At 49.8% G+C, this 19,078-nt stretch overlaps 6 non-coding genes and 1 pseudogene across 6 annotated transcripts; all 7 read right to left on the bottom strand.

Annotated features, from left to right (window-relative positions):
- Positions 1-889: 889 nt before the first annotated feature.
- Positions 890-1,080, bottom strand: LOC130307225 (U2 spliceosomal RNA). The gene has a single exon (XR_008856434.1). It is a non-coding gene; the product is annotated as a U2 spliceosomal RNA (small nuclear RNA).
- Positions 1,081-3,173: 2,093 nt separating this feature from the next.
- Positions 3,174-3,364, bottom strand: LOC130307172 (U2 spliceosomal RNA). Its single transcript, XR_008856383.1, has one exon. It is a non-coding gene; the product is annotated as a U2 spliceosomal RNA (small nuclear RNA).
- A 2,085-nt stretch (positions 3,365-5,449) lies between these two features.
- On the bottom strand, positions 5,450-5,640 carry LOC130307171 (U2 spliceosomal RNA). The gene has a single exon (XR_008856382.1). It is a non-coding gene; the product is annotated as a U2 spliceosomal RNA (small nuclear RNA).
- A 2,097-nt stretch (positions 5,641-7,737) lies between these two features.
- On the bottom strand, positions 7,738-7,928 carry LOC130307170 (U2 spliceosomal RNA). Its single transcript, XR_008856381.1, has one exon. It is a non-coding gene; the product is annotated as a U2 spliceosomal RNA (small nuclear RNA).
- A 2,083-nt stretch (positions 7,929-10,011) lies between these two features.
- Positions 10,012-10,194, bottom strand: LOC130307242 (U2 spliceosomal RNA). Its single transcript, XR_008856451.1, has one exon. It is a non-coding gene; the product is annotated as a U2 spliceosomal RNA (small nuclear RNA).
- A 5,829-nt stretch (positions 10,195-16,023) lies between these two features.
- Positions 16,024-16,170, bottom strand: LOC130307266 (U2 spliceosomal RNA; annotated as a pseudogene).
- A 2,074-nt stretch (positions 16,171-18,244) lies between these two features.
- LOC130307169 (U2 spliceosomal RNA) lies at positions 18,245-18,435 on the bottom strand. Its single transcript, XR_008856380.1, has one exon. It is a non-coding gene; the product is annotated as a U2 spliceosomal RNA (small nuclear RNA).
- Between the last annotated feature and the right edge of the window lie 643 nt (positions 18,436-19,078).

Below are 19,078 nucleotides of genomic sequence, written 5' to 3'. Positions count from 1 at the left end.
GTGACATTTCTGCGACTTTAGCTTCTAGAGCATTTTTACAACATTATACATAGGTGCTGAATACATAAAAAGCGACTGTTCAGCGACAGACAAGTCGCATCGGCTGAAAGTAGGCCAGAATGTCAGTCCATGTTGGAGCAGGTTTAGATACAGTCTAAAGCATAGATCTCAAAGTCTGTGCACAGAATTTAGCAAGGGCCTCGCACCTTCTGATGCATCAGGTAGGTGCACAATAGCATAGCCTAACCCTCTGTACTTTGGTCTATATTGATGCGGGACATAGACAGCCAGCTGATGACCAATCCATTAGTGCAATGGATGGCTGGAAGCATTTGTCTTTGCCTTTGCAATACCACAGAAGCAATGCATGGTCAATGTACAGCAATGACACACCTGTGTGAACAGCCAGGAGACCCCCCCCCCCCCATGTTATGTTACATAGTTACATAGTTAGTACGGTCGAAAAAAGACATATGTCCATCAAGTTCAACCAGGGAATTAAGGGGTAGGGGTGTGGCGCGATATTGGGGAAGGGATGAGATTTTATATTTCTTCATAAGCATTAATCTTATTTTGTCAATTAGGAACATTCAGCACCCACCCGCTATCAAGGCAGCTGCCTATCATGTCATGCCCTACCTGCACAGGTGTGCTGGCTACTCAAATGATCCAATTAAGGAGGCCATTTAGTCAGCAGCAGCAGAAGTCCTGTGCCTGGACGCTCCAACAGGGGCCAGACACAAGCAGAAGCAGAAGCAGCAGAAGCAGCAGCAGCACCACCTTTTGTTTTTTGGCTGCAGCAGCAGCAAGGCCCACAGGGCTGGCTAGCTGGCTAGCCAGCAAGCAGGTAGCAATGAAAGTAGGAATCTTTCTTTTTAACCCTGTAAGGGGGTGGTGCACTGTACCCGAAGATACTGCCATATCAGGTCAATGCATAGGGCGACGGAAGCAAGCTTCGAAATCGGCCCCCGTTCTCAAAAATCCATTTAATATATGGTCCCCAGATAGGGGACGTATCAGATATTAAACTGATAAGAACAGATACTACACTTGATCTTAGCCAAAAGGCCGAGAAGCGATAACCGTGAAAGGGGCGGGCCCAACAAGGTCCCCTTCATGGGCACTATCACTGCTTGCTGTCAGGGAGGCTGCCAGACAATTTTCCATGCACACTCTGGGCTGGGGGGCAGTCAACCACCAGTACACACAGCAGAACCTAAACCCATACCATTATTGCTAAGCAGCAAGACAGGGGCCCATTGCACTCCCACGGGGCCTTTTTAAATGCAATCCATAACCCGGATTTGCCAGGAACCCTTCTTACTCCTCCTACTTGCATGTGACACTGGGCTTAGGATCTGCATAGGAAACACACACACAAGCACACACCTACCTTTGTTGCCTGCAGATGCCTCCTTGGCTGTCCCCAAACGGTATCAAACCAACACCCACGGGAAGCTGTAAGCATAGAGGACATGCCTGCACCCCATTGGACTTACCTGTGTGGGTTAAATCCGGGTTATTTGACAACCTATGGCGGTGATGGTTCTGCTCAGGCAGAGCAGTGCTGATGCTCCTCATAAAGCTGTCGCTGCTGTGAAGGTTCTAGGTGACATCACAAATCCCTATGGTTACATACACAACAAAGCTGGGTTGTTGTTGTTTACACTCTGCAAGGCCTGTGGAAGTGAGTGACATCATAGCACTGTAGTTCTGAGGGTTCAAGATGGATGCAACAATCTCCTGTTGCTTCTATGAAGGCCGTAATAGACGACATCACCAAACAGCTCCATAGTCACATACACAGCAAAGGAGAGATGTTGTTTACACCTAGTGATGTCAGTGGTATTGAGTGACATCACAGCACAGTGCTAAGGCTCCTGGGCCTGGACACAGCAGCGGCTGCAATATCTCAACGGAGAATACGTTTATATCTATGTGTGTGTGTGCGCATATATATATATATATATATATATATATATATATATATATATATATATTTCTCCGCCGAAATCACTTTTAAACCCATTTCCACCTTTTTTTCCCTTCTCTTCCTCTTACTTTTTTTTCACGTTTTTTTACGTTTTTCTCCTTTTCGCCTCTTTTCTGGGCGTATTATTCTTCTTTTTCTTCTTTTTTTTCGTCTAATGCATACCCCATCAGTGCAGCAATGCTTATTCAATACCGCCAGCAGATGGAGACACTGGGGGATAATTTTCTAAGGATTTATACTGATTTTTCCTGTCTGAATTTGTCGCACAGAAAGTTGCAGGCCAAATATGTGTGACATTTCTGCGACTTTAGCTTCTAGAGCATTTTTACAACATTATACATAGGTGCTGAATACATAAAAAGCGACTGTTCAGCGACAGACAAGTCGCATCGGCTGAAAGTAGGCCAGAATGTCAGTCCATGTTGGAGCAGGTTTAGATACAGTCTAAAGCATAGATCTCAAAGTCTGTGCACAGAATTTAGCAAGGGCCTCGCACCTTCTGATGCATCAGGTAGGTGCACAATAGCATAGCCTAACCCTCTGTACTTTGGTCTATATTGATGCGGGACATAGACAGCCAGCTGATGACCAATCCATTAGTGCAATGGATGGCTGGAAGCATTTGTCTTTGCCTTTGCAATACCACAGAAGCAATGCATGGTCAATGTACAGCAATGACACACCTGTGTGAACAGCCAGGAGACCCCCCCCCCCCCCATGTTATGTTACATAGTTACATAGTTAGTACGGTCGAAAAAAGACATATGTCCATCAAGTTCAACCAGGGAATTAAGGGGTAGGGGTGTGGCGCGATATTGGGGAAGGGATGAGATTTTATATTTCTTCATAAGCATTAATCTTATTTTGTCAATTAGGAACATTCAGCACCCACCCGCTATCAAGGCAGCTGCCTATCATGTCATGCCCTACCTGCACAGGTGTGCTGGCTACTCAAATGATCCAATTAAGGAGGCCATTTAGTCAGCAGCAGCAGAAGTCCTGTGCCTGGACGCTCCAACAGGGGCCAGACACAAGCAGAAGCAGAAGCAGCAGAAGCAGCAGCAGCACCACCTTTTGTTTTTTGGCTGCAGCAGCAGCAAGGCCCACAGGGCTGGCTAGCTGGCTAGCCAGCAAGCAGGTAGCAATGAAAGTAGGAATCTTTCTTTTTAACCCTGTAAGGGGGTGGTGCACTGTACCCGAAGATACTGCCATATCGGGTCAATGCATAGGGCGACGGAAGCAAGCTTCGAAATCGGCCCCCGTTCTCAAAAATCCATTTAATATATGGTCCCCAGATAGGGGACGTATCAGATATTAAACTGATAAGAACAGATACTACACTTGATCTTAGCCAAAAGGCCGAGAAGCGATAACCGTGAAAGGGGCGGGCCCAACAAGGTCCCCTTCATGGGCACTATCACTGCTTGCTGTCAGGGAGGCTGCCAGACAATTTTCCATGCACACTCTGGGCTGGGGGGCAGTCAACCACCAGTACACACAGCAGAACCTAAACCCATACCATTATTGCTAAGCAGCAAGACAGGGGCCCATTGCACTCCCACGGGGCCTTTTTAAATGCAATCCATAACCCGGATTTGCCAGGAACCCTTCTTACTCCTCCTACTTGCATGTGACACTGGGCTTAGGATCTGCATAGGAAACACACACACAAGCACACACCTACCTTTGTTGCCTGCAGATGCCTCCTTGGCTGTCCCCAAACGGTATCAAACCAACACCCACGGGAAGCTGTAAGCATAGAGGACATGCCTGCACCCCATTGGACTTACCTGTGTGGGTTAAATCCGGGTTATTTGACAACCTATGGCGGTGATGGTTCTGCTCAGGCAGAGCAGTGCTGATGCTCCTCATAAAGCTGTCGCTGCTGTGAAGGTTCTAGGTGACATCACAAATCCCTATGGTTACATACACAACAAAGCTGGGTTGTTGTTGTTTACACTCTGCAAGGCCTGTGGAAGTGAGTGACATCATAGCACTGTAGTTCTGAGGGTTCAAGATGGATGCAACAATCTCCTGTTGCTTCTATGAAGGCCGTAATAGACGACATCACCAAACAGCTCCATAGTCACATACACAGCAAAGGAGAGATGTTGTTTACACCTAGTGATGTCAGTGGTATTGAGTGACATCACAGCACAGTGCTAAGGCTCCTGGGCCTGGACACAGCAGCGGCTGCAATATCTCAACGGAGAATACGTTTATATCTATGTGTGTGTGTGCGCATATATATATATATATATATATATATATATATATATATATATTTCTCCGCCGAAATCACTTTTAAACCCATTTCCACCTTTTTTTCCCTTCTCTTCCTCTTACTTTTTTTTCACGTTTTTTTACGTTTTTCTCCTTTTCGCCTCTTTTCTGGGCGTATTATTCTTCTTTTTCTTCTTTTTTTTCGTCTAATGCATACCCCATCAGTGCAGCAATGCTTATTCAATACCGCCAGCAGATGGAGACACTGGGGGATAATTTTCTAAGGATTTATACTGATTTTTCCTGTCTGAATTTGTCGCACAGAAAGTTGCAGGCCAAATATGTGTGACATTTCTGCGACTTTAGCTTCTAGAGCATTTTTACAACATTATACATAGGTGCTGAATACATAAAAAGCGACTGTTCAGCGACAGACAAGTCGCATCGGCTGAAAGTAGGCCAGAATGTCAGTCCATGTTGGAGCAGGTTTAGATACAGTCTAAAGCATAGATCTCAAAGTCTGTGCACAGAATTTAGCAAGGGCCTCGCACCTTCTGATGCATCAGGTAGGTGCACAATAGCATAGCCTAACCCTCTGTACTTTGGTCTATATTGATGCGGGACATAGACAGCCAGCTGATGACCAATCCATTAGTGCAATGGATGGCTGGAAGCATTTGTCTTTGCCTTTGCAATACCACAGAAGCAATGCATGGTCAATGTACAGCAATGACACACCTGTGTGAACAGCCAGGAGACCCCCCCCCCCCATGTTATGTTACATAGTTACATAGTTAGTACGGTCGAAAAAAGACATATGTCCATCAAGTTCAACCAGGGAATTAAGGGGTAGGGGTGTGGCGCGATATTGGGGAAGGGATGAGATTTTATATTTCTTCATAAGCATTAATCTTATTTTGTCAATTAGGAACATTCAGCACCCACCCGCTATCAAGGCAGCTGCCTATCATGTCATGCCCTACCTGCACAGGTGTGCTGGCTACTCAAATGATCCAATTAAGGAGGCCATTTAGTCAGCAGCAGCAGAAGTCCTGTGCCTGGACGCTCCAACAGGGGCCAGACACAAGCAGAAGCAGAAGCAGCAGAAGCAGCAGCAGCACCACCTTTTGTTTTTTGGCTGCAGCAGCAGCAAGGCCCACAGGGCTGGCTAGCTGGCTAGCCAGCAAGCAGGTAGCAATGAAAGTAGGAATCTTTCTTTTTAACCCTGTAAGGGGGTGGTGCACTGTACCCGAAGATACTGCCATATCGGGTCAATGCATAGGGCGACGGAAGCAAGCTTCGAAATCGGCCCCCGTTCTCAAAAATCCATTTAATATATGGTCCCCAGATAGGGGACGTATCAGATATTAAACTGATAAGAACAGATACTACACTTGATCTTAGCCAAAAGGCCGAGAAGCGATAACCGTGAAAGGGGCGGGCCCAACAAGGTCCCCTTCATGGGCACTATCACTGCTTGCTGTCAGGGAGGCTGCCAGACAATTTTCCATGCACACTCTGGGCTGGGGGGCAGTCAACCACCAGTACACACAGCAGAACCTAAACCCATACCATTATTGCTAAGCAGCAAGACAGGGGCCCATTGCACTCCCACGGGGCCTTTTTAAATGCAATCCATAACCCGGATTTGCCAGGAACCCTTCTTACTCCTCCTACTTGCATGTGACACTGGGCTTAGGATCTGCATAGGAAACACACACACAAGCACACACCTACCTTTGTTGCCTGCAGATGCCTCCTTGGCTGTCCCCAAACGGTATCAAACCAACACCCACGGGAAGCTGTAAGCATAGAGGACATGCCTGCACCCCATTGGACTTACCTGTGTGGGTTAAATCCGGGTTATTTGACAACCTATGGCGGTGATGGTTCTGCTCAGGCAGAGCAGTGCTGATGCTCCTCATAAAGCTGTCGCTGCTGTGAAGGTTCTAGGTGACATCACAAATCCCTATGGTTACATACACAACAAAGCTGGGTTGTTGTTGTTTACACTCTGCAAGGCCTGTGGAAGTGAGTGACATCATAGCACTGTAGTTCTGAGGGTTCAAGATGGATGCAACAATCTCCTGTTGCTTCTATGAAGGCCGTAATAGACGACATCACCAAACAGCTCCATAGTCACATACACAGCAAAGGAGAGATGTTGTTTACACCTAGTGATGTCAGTGGTATTGAGTGACATCACAGCACAGTGCTAAGGCTCCTGGGCCTGGACACAGCAGCGGCTGCAATATCTCAACGGAGAATACGTTTATATCTATGTGTGTGTGTGCGCATATATATATATATATATATATATATATATATATATATATATATATATATATATTTCTCCGCCGAAATCACTTTTAAACCCATTTCCACCTTTTTTTCCCTTCTCTTCCTCTTACTTTTTTTTCACGTTTTTTTACGTTTTTCTCCTTTTCGCCTCTTTTCTGGGCGTATTATTCTTCTTTTTCTTCTTTTTTTTCGTCTAATGCATACCCCATCAGTGCAGCAATGCTTATTCAATACCGCCAGCAGATGGAGACACTGGGGGATAATTTTCTAAGGATTTATACTGATTTTTCCTGTCTGAATTTGTCGCACAGAAAGTTGCAGGCCAAATATGTGTGACATTTCTGCGACTTTAGCTTCTAGAGCATTTTTACAACATTATACATAGGTGCTGAATACATAAAAAGCGACTGTTCAGCGACAGACAAGTCGCATCGGCTGAAAGTAGGCCAGAATGTCAGTCCATGTTGGAGCAGGTTTAGATACAGTCTAAAGCATAGATCTCAAAGTCTGTGCACAGAATTTAGCAAGGGCCTCGCACCTTCTGATGCATCAGGTAGGTGCACAATAGCATAGCCTAACCCTCTGTACTTTGGTCTATATTGATGCGGGACATAGACAGCCAGCTGATGACCAATCCATTAGTGCAATGGATGGCTGGAAGCATTTGTCTTTGCCTTTGCAATACCACAGAAGCAATGCATGGTCAATGTACAGCAATGACACACCTGTGTGAACAGCCAGGAGACCCCCCCCCCCCATGTTATGTTACATAGTTACATAGTTAGTACGGTCGAAAAAAGACATATGTCCATCAAGTTCAACCAGGGAATTAAGGGGTAGGGGTGTGGCGCGATATTGGGGAAGGGATGAGATTTTATATTTCTTCATAAGCATTAATCTTATTTTGTCAATTAGGAACGTTCAGCACCCACCCGCTATCAAGGCAGCTGCCTATCATGTCATGCCCTACCTGCACAGGTGTGCTGGCTACTCAAATGATCCAATTAAGGAGGCCATTTAGTCAGCAGCAGCAGAAGTCCTGTGCCTGGACGCTCCAACAGGGGCCAGACACAAGCAGAAGCAGAAGCAGCAGAAGCAGCAGCAGCACCACCTTTTGTTTTTTGGCTGCAGCAGCAGCAAGGCCCACAGGGCTGGCTAGCTGGCTAGCCAGCAAGCAGGTAGCAATGAAAGTAGGAATCTTTCTTTTTAACCCTGTAAGGGGGTGGTGCACTGTACCCGAAGATACTGCCATATCGGGTCAATGCATAGGGCGACGGAAGCAAGCTTCGAAATCGGCCCCCGTTCTCAAAAATCCATTTAATATATGGTCCCCAGATAGGGGACGTATCAGATATTAAACTGATAAGAACAGATACTACACTTGATCTTAGCCAAAAGGCCGAGAAGCGATAACCGTGAAAGGGGCGGGCCCAACAAGGTCCCCTTCATGGGCACTATCACTGCTTGCTGTCAGGGAGGCTGCCAGACAATTTTCCATGCACACTCTGGGCTGGGGGGCAGTCAACCACCAGTACACACAGCAGAACCTAAACCCATACCATTATTGCTAAGCAGCAAGACAGGGGTTGCACTCCCACGGGGCCTTTTTAAATGCAATCCATAACCCGGATTTGCCAGGAACCCTTCTTACTCCTCCTACTTGCATGTGACACTGGGCTTAGGATCTGCATAGGAAACACACACACAAGCACACACCTACCTTTGTTGCCTGCAGATGCCTCCTTGGCTGTCCCCAAACGGTATCAAACCAACACCCACGGGAAGCTGTAAGCATAGAGGACATGCCTGCACCCCATTGGACTTACCTGTGTGGGTTAAATCCGGGTTATTTGACAACCTATGGCGGTGATGGTTCTGCTCAGGCAGAGCAGTGCTGATGCTCCTCATAAAGCTGTCGCTGCTGTGAAGGTTCTAGGTGACATCACAAATCCCTATGGTTACATACACAACAAAGCTGGGTTGTTGTTGTTTACACTCTGCAAGGCCTGTGGAAGTGAGTGACATCATAGCACTGTAGTTCTGAGGGTTCAAGATGGATGCAACAATCTCCTGTTGCTTCTATGAAGGCCGTAATAGACGACATCACCAAACAGCTCCATAGTCACATACACAGCAAAGGAGAGATGTTGTTTACACCTAGTGATGTCAGTGGTATTGAGTGACATCACAGCACAGTGCTAAGGCTCCTGGGCCTGGACACAGCAGCGGCTGCAATATCTCAACGGAGAATACGTTTATATCTATGTGTGTGTGTGCGCATATATATATATATATATATATATATATATATATATATATATATTTCTCCGCCGAAATCACTTTTAAACCCATTTCCACCTTTTTTTCCCTTCTCTTCCTCTTACTTTTTTTTCACGTTTTTTTACGTTTTTCTCCTTTTCGCCTCTTTTCTGGGCGTATTATTCTTCTTTTTCTTCTTTTTTTTCGTCTAATGCATACCCCATCAGTGCAGCAATGCTTATTCAATACCGCCAGCAGATGGAGACACTGGGGGATAATTTTCTAAGGATTTATACTGATTTTTCCTGTCTGAATTTGTCGCACAGAAAGTTGCAGGCCAAATATGTGTGACATTTCTGCGACTTTAGCTTCTAGAGCATTTTTACAACATTATACATAGGTGCTGAATACATAAAAAGCGACTGTTCAGCGACAGACAAGTCGCATCGGCTGAAAGTAGGCCAGAATGTCAGTCCATGTTGGAGCAGATTTAGATACAGTCTAAAGCATAGATCTCAAAGTCTGTGCACAGAATTTAGCAAGGGCCTCGCACCTTCTGATGCATCAGGTAGGTGCACAATAGCATAGCCTAACCCTCTGTACTTTGGTCTATATTGATGCGGGACATAGACAGCCAGCTGATGACCAATCCATTAGTGCAATGGATGGCTGGAAGCATTTGTCTTTGCCTTTGCAATACCACAGAAGCAATGCATGGTCAATGTACAGCAATGACACACCTGTGTGAACAGCCAGGAGACCCCCCCCCCCCATGTTATGTTACATAGTTACATAGTTAGTACGGTCGAAAAAAGACATATGTCCATCAAGTTCAACCAGGGAATTAAGGGGTAGGGGTGTGGCGCGATATTGGGGAAGGGATGAGATTTTATATTTCTTCATAAGCATTAATCTTATTTTGTCAATTAGGAACATTCAGCACCCACCCGCTATCAAGGCAGCTGCCTATCATGTCATGCCCTACCTGCACAGGTGTGCTGGCTACTCAAATGATCCAATTAAGGAGGCCATTTAGTCAGCAGCAGCAGAAGTCCTGTGCCTGGACGCTCCAACAGGGGCCAGACACAAGCAGAAGCAGAAGCAGCAGAAGCAGCAGCAGCACCACCTTTTGTTTTTTGGCTGCAGCAGCAGCAAGGCCCACAGGGCTGGCTAGCTGGCTAGCCAGCAAGCAGGTAGCAATGAAAGTAGGAATCTTTCTTTTTAACCCTGTAAGGGGGTGGTGCACTGTACCCGAAGATACTGCCATATCGGGTCAATGCATAGGGCGACGGAAGCAAGCTTCGAAATCGGCCCCCGTTCTCAAAAATCCATTTAATATATGGTCCCCAGATAGGGGACGTATCAGATATTAAACTGATAAGAACAGATTTTTTTTTTTTTTTGATTGAAAGAGCTTTATTTACCGTTCAGTCATTACAAGTCGTACAATAAATTACAGTCACACAAAGCATGATAGTACAATACACAGCAAAGGTTCCCTAAGCTATACATCGCACACCATGCTACTCTAACATTCAGCTCAATCCTGCAATAGAAAAGCACAAGAGATCAAACAAAAACCAAATAATACAATCTGTGATCGGGGTAGGGGTGTGGGCGACTATGTGGGGGTAGGGAGGGGGCGGATCACAGGGCCAAACTGTTGGGCTGTATCTTCAGGGAGACATGGGAGGAGGAGAGGGGTCTTCACTCCTCTTCTTCCTCATCAACGGCCGAGCTGTCCAAGATGAAATAGTCTCTAAGCAGGTTCTTGATGAACCTGCGGCAGTCCCGGACGGACATGTTTTCCCTGTTGATCACGAGGCGGTTCCTGGCAAGCCACACTGCGTCCTTAAAACAGTTCATAAGGCGCCAGGCCTCCTGGATGGCCTCCACGTCGTGGGTCCCAGGGAACAGGCCGTAAAGCACCGAATGGTACGATAGGCAGCTCCTGGGCACTGAGTCTCTGAGTTCCTGTTCTAGGGCGTCCAACAGACCCTGTGCAAAGGGGCACTGCCAAAACACGTGGAAAGATGTTTCCTCCACGTAGGGGCAACGGGGGCAGTACCGGGTCTTGCACAGGTTGCGGGCATGCATGAATGACCTGAGAGAGAGACCTCCCATGACGGCCATCCACGACAAGTCCTTGTGTCCATTGGTAAGCCGCTTTGAGGCCACATTGTTCCAAACTGTCTCTGCAGTGGCTGCGGGGAGTCCCGGAACCAGCTCGGTCAAGTCCTTAGCTCGGATGAGCTTGTGGATTGTCTTCGGCTTCCATAGGTCGGGTTTCAGTCCTTCCAGCTGGTGCTCCCTCACAAACCGGACAACATCCCCATAGAACCAGGGAGTGTTCCAGTTGTAAGGGATGGAGCTGTCCCACTTGTCCCAGCCCAGCTGTCTCCAGAGGGGCATGAGAAGCAAGCGAGACATGGACCTGCCCGCTGAGCCAGTCTTTTCAACAAGAGTCCGCTGCACCGTGACACATGCAAAGGAGGCCCTCAGCAGAGCGGGGATGTCGGGTATTCCCTTCCCACCCTTGCGGGGTTCCTTGTACATCACGGTCCTCTTGACTCTGTCCATTTTGCCCCAGACGAAGCCAAACACTGTCCGGGTGATGGCCTTGCAAACGGTGGTATGGGGAGGCCAGGCCTGTGCGGTATATTGGAGCACAGGCAAAACTTCACTCCGCAGGACAAGTGCCTTGCCTTCCATCGTGAGCTTTCTGGAGCTCCACAGTCCGATCTTCGAGTTTATCCTTCCTAGTCGGTCTTGCCAAGACTTAAGGGCCGCTCCTTCCTTCCCGAACCAGACTCCAAGAATTTGAATGAAGTCCGGCTTAATAGTAAAGGGGAAGGGGGCGGAAGAAGCCAGGTGCCACTCCCCGAAGAGCATGGCCTCCGACTTCCCGCAGTTGACTTTTGCCCCCGAAGCTCTGCCGAAGTCCTCGCAGGTCTGGACGAGTGCAGTCACCGAACGCTGGTCAGCGCAGAAGACGGTCACGTCGTCCATGTAGAGCGAGCACTTGACCTCGTGGCGATCTGGTCCTGGTGCGGTGATCCCTCTGATCTCTCCATTCTGCCGGATAGTCTCAGCGAAGAGCTCTATAACACAAACAAAAAGGAGAGGTGAAAGAGGGCAGCCTTGTCTAACCCCTGAAAGAATAGGAAAGGGGTCAGTCTTCCAGCCGTTCACCAACACCGTACTGTAAATGTCAAAATACATAACGTTAACAAAAGAGCAAAACATCTTCCCCAGGCCCAGCCTGCGCAAAACCCTGTCCATGAATGCGTGGGAGACACGGTCGAACGCCTTCTCCTGATCTAAGCTGACCAGGGCGGCGCGGCCCCCGCGGTCCTGGATGTAATGGACCGTGTCTCTCACAAGGGCAAGGCTGTCGGCAATCCTGCGGCCAGGAATGCTGCAGGTCTGGTCCGGATGGACGATCTGCCCCATGACAGGTTTCAGCCTGTTGGCCAGCACCTTGGCGAGGATCTTGTAGTCCACGTTCAGGAGAGAGATGGGACGCCAGTTTTTCAGGTCACATCTCTCCCCCTTCCGCTTATACAAGATCGTGATCATCCCTTCCCTCAACGACGGGGGCATTCTGCCCCCCACCACCACCTCCTCGTACACCTCCAACAGGTCCGGACAGATCAGGTCACCCAGCGCTACGTAGAGCTCGGCCGGGAGACCGTCACTGCCCGGGGTCCTGCCGGGCTTAAAGGATTTAGCGGCAGAGAGCAGCTCCCCCACCGTCAAGGGATCGTCCATAGCCGCCGCACCTGCGGGATCAACAACGTTAGTGACACCTGACAGGAACCTCTCGGCGGCTTCGGAGTCGGATGACTTGGGGGCGTAGAGGTTGCTGTAGAAGTCGTGGACGACCCCCATCACTTCCTCCTTGCCGCTCCTCATGTGTCCGGTCTCATCTCGTAGCTCAGTCAGGGGCGTGTGGCCGGCATGGAGCTTCCTGAAAAAGAAAGAGTTACATTTCTCACCCTTCTCCAGGTTCTCCACCTTGGAACGAAAGACGATTCGCTTTGATTCCTCCTCAAAGTGCCTTTTCAAGCTCTTTTTGGTCTCCTCCAGCTCCTCCCTGACGTCCCAGCCACACTGGAGCAGGTCCTGCAGGGACCGCAGCTCGCGCTGCAGTTTCCTCAAGTCCCACTTCTTCGCACACGCCTGTTGTCTGCCTTTTGCCTGAAAGAAACAACGGAATTCGACTTTAACATATTCCCACCAATCGCTGATGCACTTGAACAGACATTTGTCATTTCGCCATACAAGGTAAGCATCCCTAAGTTCCTCCATGACCTCCCTCTGCTCCAACAGGGCACAATTCAACTTCCAGGAGCCCGGGCCAGGTGGGAATCCATGGCCCAGAGTCCCCCGGAATCGAATGGCCCTGTGGTCAGAGAAGAAGCAGGGGACCATAGAGTACGACACCTTTCTGACTGCTCTCGAAGTGAAGATGAAGTCTATCCGAGAACGGAGCGAGCCATCGGGGCGGCTCCACGTATAGTTTACGGAGCCGTTCCCGATGGACCCGACAACGTCCTGCAAGGATGCCTCCGTCACCATCTCAATCAGCAGTTTAGACGTCACGTCCAGGTTGGCGGATGTGCCAGAACTGCGCCCGTCCACCTCAATGGGGCAGTTGAAGTCACCACCCAACACTACTGCTCTAGTGGTGGCGAGTTCAGCCCGCAGGGCCTGGAGAACCTCCAGTCGGACATCCCTCTCAGGGGAGGCATACACGTTGATGAGCCGCACGGGCTCACCCGCCCAGGAACCGTCTGCGACAAGAAGTCTGCCACAGACGAGCTCCCGGACGGAATCAAGTGCAAAGTTACCTCCCCTGATCAGGATGGCCACCCCCGCAGACCTATTGTCGCCCCCACCAGACCAGTAGGAAGGGCCGTGAGGCCACTGCCTGGCCAGATGGTTGTAAGACCTAGAAGCAGACAAAGCACATTCCTGCAACATGTAAACATCACACCTCTGGGAATCTAAGAACGTAAGAACAGTCTGAAATCTAAACCAAGCTCTAATACTCCTCACATTAATGCAGAAGATGTTGAGATCAGCCATGGGAATAAAAAGAGAGGTTAGTTCTGATACTAGTTACCAGTCTGGTCGGACGGGTCCTCTTCTCTGGCGCCTGTCGGCTCCTGTGGCTTCTCGTAGCGCCCTTCCAAGAACTCGTCGTAGACCGTGTTGGACGGAGTGTCCAGGATTTTCTTAACCTCTGGGTCCTGCAGCAGCTCCTCCATAGATTGAGCTTGGACTGGCTCTGCTTGGACCTGCTCCACTTGGGCCTGCTCCATCACCTCCTCTCCTTCTGAAGCTTCAAGGCTCTCGCAGACCTGCTCCATCTCCTCCTCCTCATCTGAAGCTTGAGGGGTCTCGCAGGTCTCGATTATCTTTCTTTTGTGGGACTCTTCTGATACGTTGTCCCTTCCTTTCCTCTTCCTCTGTATGGTACCTGGGGGAGGAAGCACAGGAAAGTCCTCCGAAGGGCGGGCACCAGCAGCTGGAGGGGGGTTAGGTGCTGCTGGGCCAGGAGAGAAAGGAGGCTGGGTGGGGCGGGGGGCAGGAGAGAGTGCCCGGGCAGGGGAGGACGGGGCAGGGGTGGGCCGGGCAGGGGAGGACGGGGCAGGGGGGGGCCGGGGTGGGGTACGGGGGGCAGGGGTGGGGCGGGATGGGGCAGGAGGGGCAGGGGTGGGACGGGATGGGGTAGGAGGGGTAGGAGGGGCAGGGGTGGGACGGGATGGGGTAGGAGGGGCAGGGGTGGGACGGGATGGGGCAGGGGTGGGACGGGATGGGGCAGGGGTGGGACGGGATGGGGCAGGGGTGGGACGGGATGGGGCAGGGGTGGGGCGGGAAGGGGCAGGAGATGGGGCGGGAGGGGCAGGGGATGGGGCGGGAGGGGCAGGGGATGGGGCGGGAGGGGCAGGGGAGGGGCGGGACGGGGCAGGGGTGGTGGCTTTCGCCTTCTTACCCTCCTTGGTCGGCTTGGCCATCCGTGGTGTTGGCTCCGGAGCTGGGGCTGGCTTCGGTGCTCTCGCTGCCACAGATGCCCATGTTCTCTCCCTCTGGGGGCAGTCCTTGTAGCTGTGGGCTGCCAGTCCGCAGAGGTTGCAGGTCTTGCTCTTGGGGCAGTCCTTGGTCGTGTGACCTGTCACACGGCAATACCTGCAGGCATCCTCCGTACAGTCCTTGCCCTCGTGGCCCATCTTGCCACATCTCCTGCAGGTCTGCGGCATGTCCGGGTAGAAGATAAGTCCTGTGGAGTTGCCCAAGGAAAATGTCGTTGGCAGGTGCTGTAGTCCGTCTGGAGAAGCAGGGTTCTTGTTGAGTCTGACGACCACAGACCACTTGCAGGTCCAGTATCCGAGTGAGTTCAGGATGCGGGTGGGCTCCCTCACCACGGTGCAGAAGCGCTTCAGGAAGGTCGAGATGTCCGTGCCTGGGGTGTGTGGGTTCCGCATTGAGACCGTCACCCGCCTCTCCTCTCTTTGAATGAGGCAGTTGCCCACAAAGCGAGAGAAAGGGGATTCGGGACTCGCCGCTTTCACCACCTCCCAGTATCTTCTACAGGTCCCAATGGTGGCAAAGGTGATGTAGAAGATTCCCGAAAAGAAGGTTGCTATTCCCAGGGTGTCAGCCGTGGGGAAGCCTTGATCCGCCAGCATCTTCTTGCAGAACACGTCGTGGGACATGTCCGGCACCCTTCCGTCCACGGGCTTGAGCTTCAAGGCAACAGTCTGCCTCATCCAGGGCTCCAGGGTTGGAGCTTCCAGGTTAGGAATTCTGCCGCCCTTCTGCCTTGCCGTGGTGGAGGTTGAAGCTTGCTGTGGTTGGGGCTGGACCTCCAGGCCTTGCCCTGCAGCCTCCTGGGTGGACTTGCTGGTTGAGGCCATGGCTTCTTCCAGCAGGCTCTTTTCCGCTTCCTTGCTTGCTTGTGGAGAGAGGCTTCGCAAAGTCTTCTTTCCCGGGTGGGAGGAGCTATGCAGATCCGGTCCCGGTGGGAGGAGCTATGCAAATCCTTCTCCAGAGGCAGCGAGTTTCTTCGAAAAGATTCTGCGCCGCCTTCCTCTTCGCCGCTGTTCCGGAATTCACCGCCGATTCCCTTCTTCCAGGTTCTTCGTCGGCTTCTTCCGGAGCTGCAGTCTTCAAGATCTTCTCCTTCTTCAGATGTTCCGAGGCAGGCAGGAGACGATCTTCAGGTGGTATGCTCTAGAGAAATGCGGTTCTAATAAGAACGAAAAGTACTGCAATCGTACTACGCAAAATCTCTACCACAATGCTTGGAGTTCTTCAGACCGTAGCGATCATGGTATCTCCCCTGCCAGGTACTACACTTGATCTTAGCCAAAAGGCCGAGAAGCGATAACCGTGAAAGGGGCGGGCCCAACAAGGTCCCCTTCATGGGCACTATCACTGCTTGCTGTCAGGGAGGCTGCCAGACAATTTTCCATGCACACTCTGGGCTGGGGGGCAGTCAACCACCAGTACACACAGCAGAACCTAAACCCATACCATTATTGCTAAGCAGCAAGACAGGGGCCCATTGCACTCCCACGGGGCCTTTTTAAATGCAATCCATAACCCGGATTTGCCAGGAACCCTTCTTACTCCTCCTACTTGCATGTGACACTGGGCTTAGGATCTGCATAGGAAACACACACACAAGCACACACCTACCTTTGTTGCCTGCAGATGCCTCCTTGGCTGTCCCCAAACGGTATCAAACCAACACCCACGGGAAGCTGTAAGCATAGAGGACATGCCTGCACCCCATTGGACTTACCTGTGTGGGTTAAATCCGGGTTATTTGACAACCTATGGCGGTGATGGTTCTGCTCAGGCAGAGCAGTGCTGATGCTCCTCATAAAGCTGTCGCTGCTGTGAAGGTTCTAGGTGACATCACAAATCCCTATGGTTACATACACAACAAAGCTGGGTTGTTGTTGTTTACACTCTGCAAGGCCTGTGGAAGTGAGTGACATCATAGCACTGTAGTTCTGAGGGTTCAAGATGGATGCAACAATCTCCTGTTGCTTCTATGAAGGCCGTAATAGACGACATCACCAAACAGCTCCATAGTCACATACACAGCAAAGGAGAGATGTTGTTTACACCTAGTGATGTCAGTGGTATTGAGTGACATCACAGCACAGTGCTAAGGCTCCTGGGCCTGGACACAGCAGCGGCTGCAATATCTCAACGGAGAATACGTTTATATCTATGTGTGTGTGTGCGCATATATATATATATATATATATATATATATATATATATATATTTCTCCGCCGAAATCACTTTTAAACCCATTTCCACCTTTTTTTCCCTTCTCTTCCTCTTACTTTTTTTTCACGTTTTTTTACGTTTTTCTCCTTTTCGCCTCTTTTCTGGGCGTATTATTCTTCTTTTTCTTCTTTTTTTTCGTCTAATGCATACCCCATCAGTGCAGCAATGCTTATTCAATACCGCCAGCAGATGGAGACACTGGGGGATAATTTTCTAAGGATTTATACTGATTTTTCCTGTCTGAATTTGTCGCACAGAAAGTTGCAGGCCAAATATGTGTGACATTTCTGCGACTTTAGCTTCTAGAGCATTTTTACAACATTATACATAGGTGCTGAATACATAAAAAGCGACTGTTCAGCGACAGACAAGTCGCATCGGCTGAAAGTAGGCCAGAATGTCAGTCCATGTTGGAGCAGGTTTAGATACAGTCTAAAGCATAGATCTCAAAGTCTGTGCACAGAATTTAGCAAGGGCCTCGCACCTTCTGATGCATCAGGTAGGTGCACAATAGCATAGCCTAACCCTCTGTACTTTGGTCTATATTGATGCGGGACATAGACAGCCAGCTGATGACCAATCCATTAGTGCAATGGATGGCTGGAAGCATTTGTCTTTGCCTTTGCAATACCACAGAAGCAATGCATGGTCAATGTACAGCAATGACACACCTGTGTGAACAGCCAGGAGACCCCCCCCCCATGTTATGTTACATAGTTACATAGTTAGTACGGTCGAAAAAAGACATATGTCCATCAAGTTCAACCAGGGAATTAAGGGGTAGGGGTGTGGCGCGATATTGGGGAAGGGATGAGATTTTATATTTCTTCATAAGCATTAATCTTATTTTGTCAATTAGGAACATTCAGCACCCACCCGCTATCAAGGCAGCTGCCTATCATGTCATGCCCTACCTGCACAGGTGTGCTGGCTACTCAAATGATCCAATTAAGGAGGCCATTTAGTCAGCAGCAGCAGAAGTCCTGTGCCTGGACGCTCCAACAGGGGCCAGACACAAGCAGAAGCAGAAGCAGCAGCAGCACCACCTTTTGTTTTTTGGCTGCAGCAGCAGCAAGGCCCACAGGGCTGGCTAGCTGGCTAGCCAGCAAGCAGGTAGCAATGAAAGTAGGAATCTTTCTTTTTAACCCTGTAAGGGGGTGGTGCACTGTACCCGAAGATACTGCCATATCGGGTCAATGCATAGGGCGACGGAAGCAAGCTTCGAAATCGGCCCCCGTTCTCAAAAATCCATTTAATATATGGTCCCCAGATAGGGGACGTATCAGATATTAAACTGATAAGAACAGATACTACACTTGATCTTAGCCAAAAGGCCGAGAAGCGATAACCGTGAAAGGGGCGGGCCCAACAAGGTCCCCTTCATGGGCACTATCACTGCTTGCTGTCAGGGAGGCTGCCAGACAATTTTCCATGCACACTCTGGGCTGGGGGGCAGTCAACCACCAGTACACACAGCAGAACCTAAACCCATACCATTATTGCTAAGCAGCAAGACAGGGGCCCATTGCACTCCCACGGGGCCTTTTTAAATGCAATCCATAACCCGGATTTGCCAGGAACCCTTCTTACTCCTCCTACTTGCATGTGACACTGGGCTTAGGATCTGCATAGGAAACACACACACAAGCACACACCTACCTTTGTTGCCTGCAGATGCCTCCTTGGCTGTCCCCAAACGGTATCAAACCAACACCCACGGGAAGCTGTAAGCATAGAGGACATGCCTGCACCCCATTGGACTTACCTGTGTGGGTTAAATCCGGGTTATTTGACAACCTATGGCGGTGATGGTTCTGCTCAGGCAGAGCAGTGCTGATGCTCCTCATAAAGCTGTCGCTGCTGTGAAGGTTCTAGGTGACATCACAAATCCCTATGGTTACATACACAACAAAGCTGGGTTGTTGTTGTTTACACTCTGCAAGGCCTGTGGAAGTGAGTGACATCATAGCACTGTAGTTCTGAGGGTTC

Source organism: Hyla sarda, unplaced genomic scaffold (assembly GCF_029499605.1).
Source record: "Hyla sarda isolate aHylSar1 unplaced genomic scaffold, aHylSar1.hap1 scaffold_142, whole genome shotgun sequence".
NCBI lineage: Eukaryota > Metazoa > Chordata > Amphibia > Anura > Hylidae > Hyla > Hyla sarda.
This window is presented reverse-complemented; position numbering and strand designations above follow the sequence as displayed.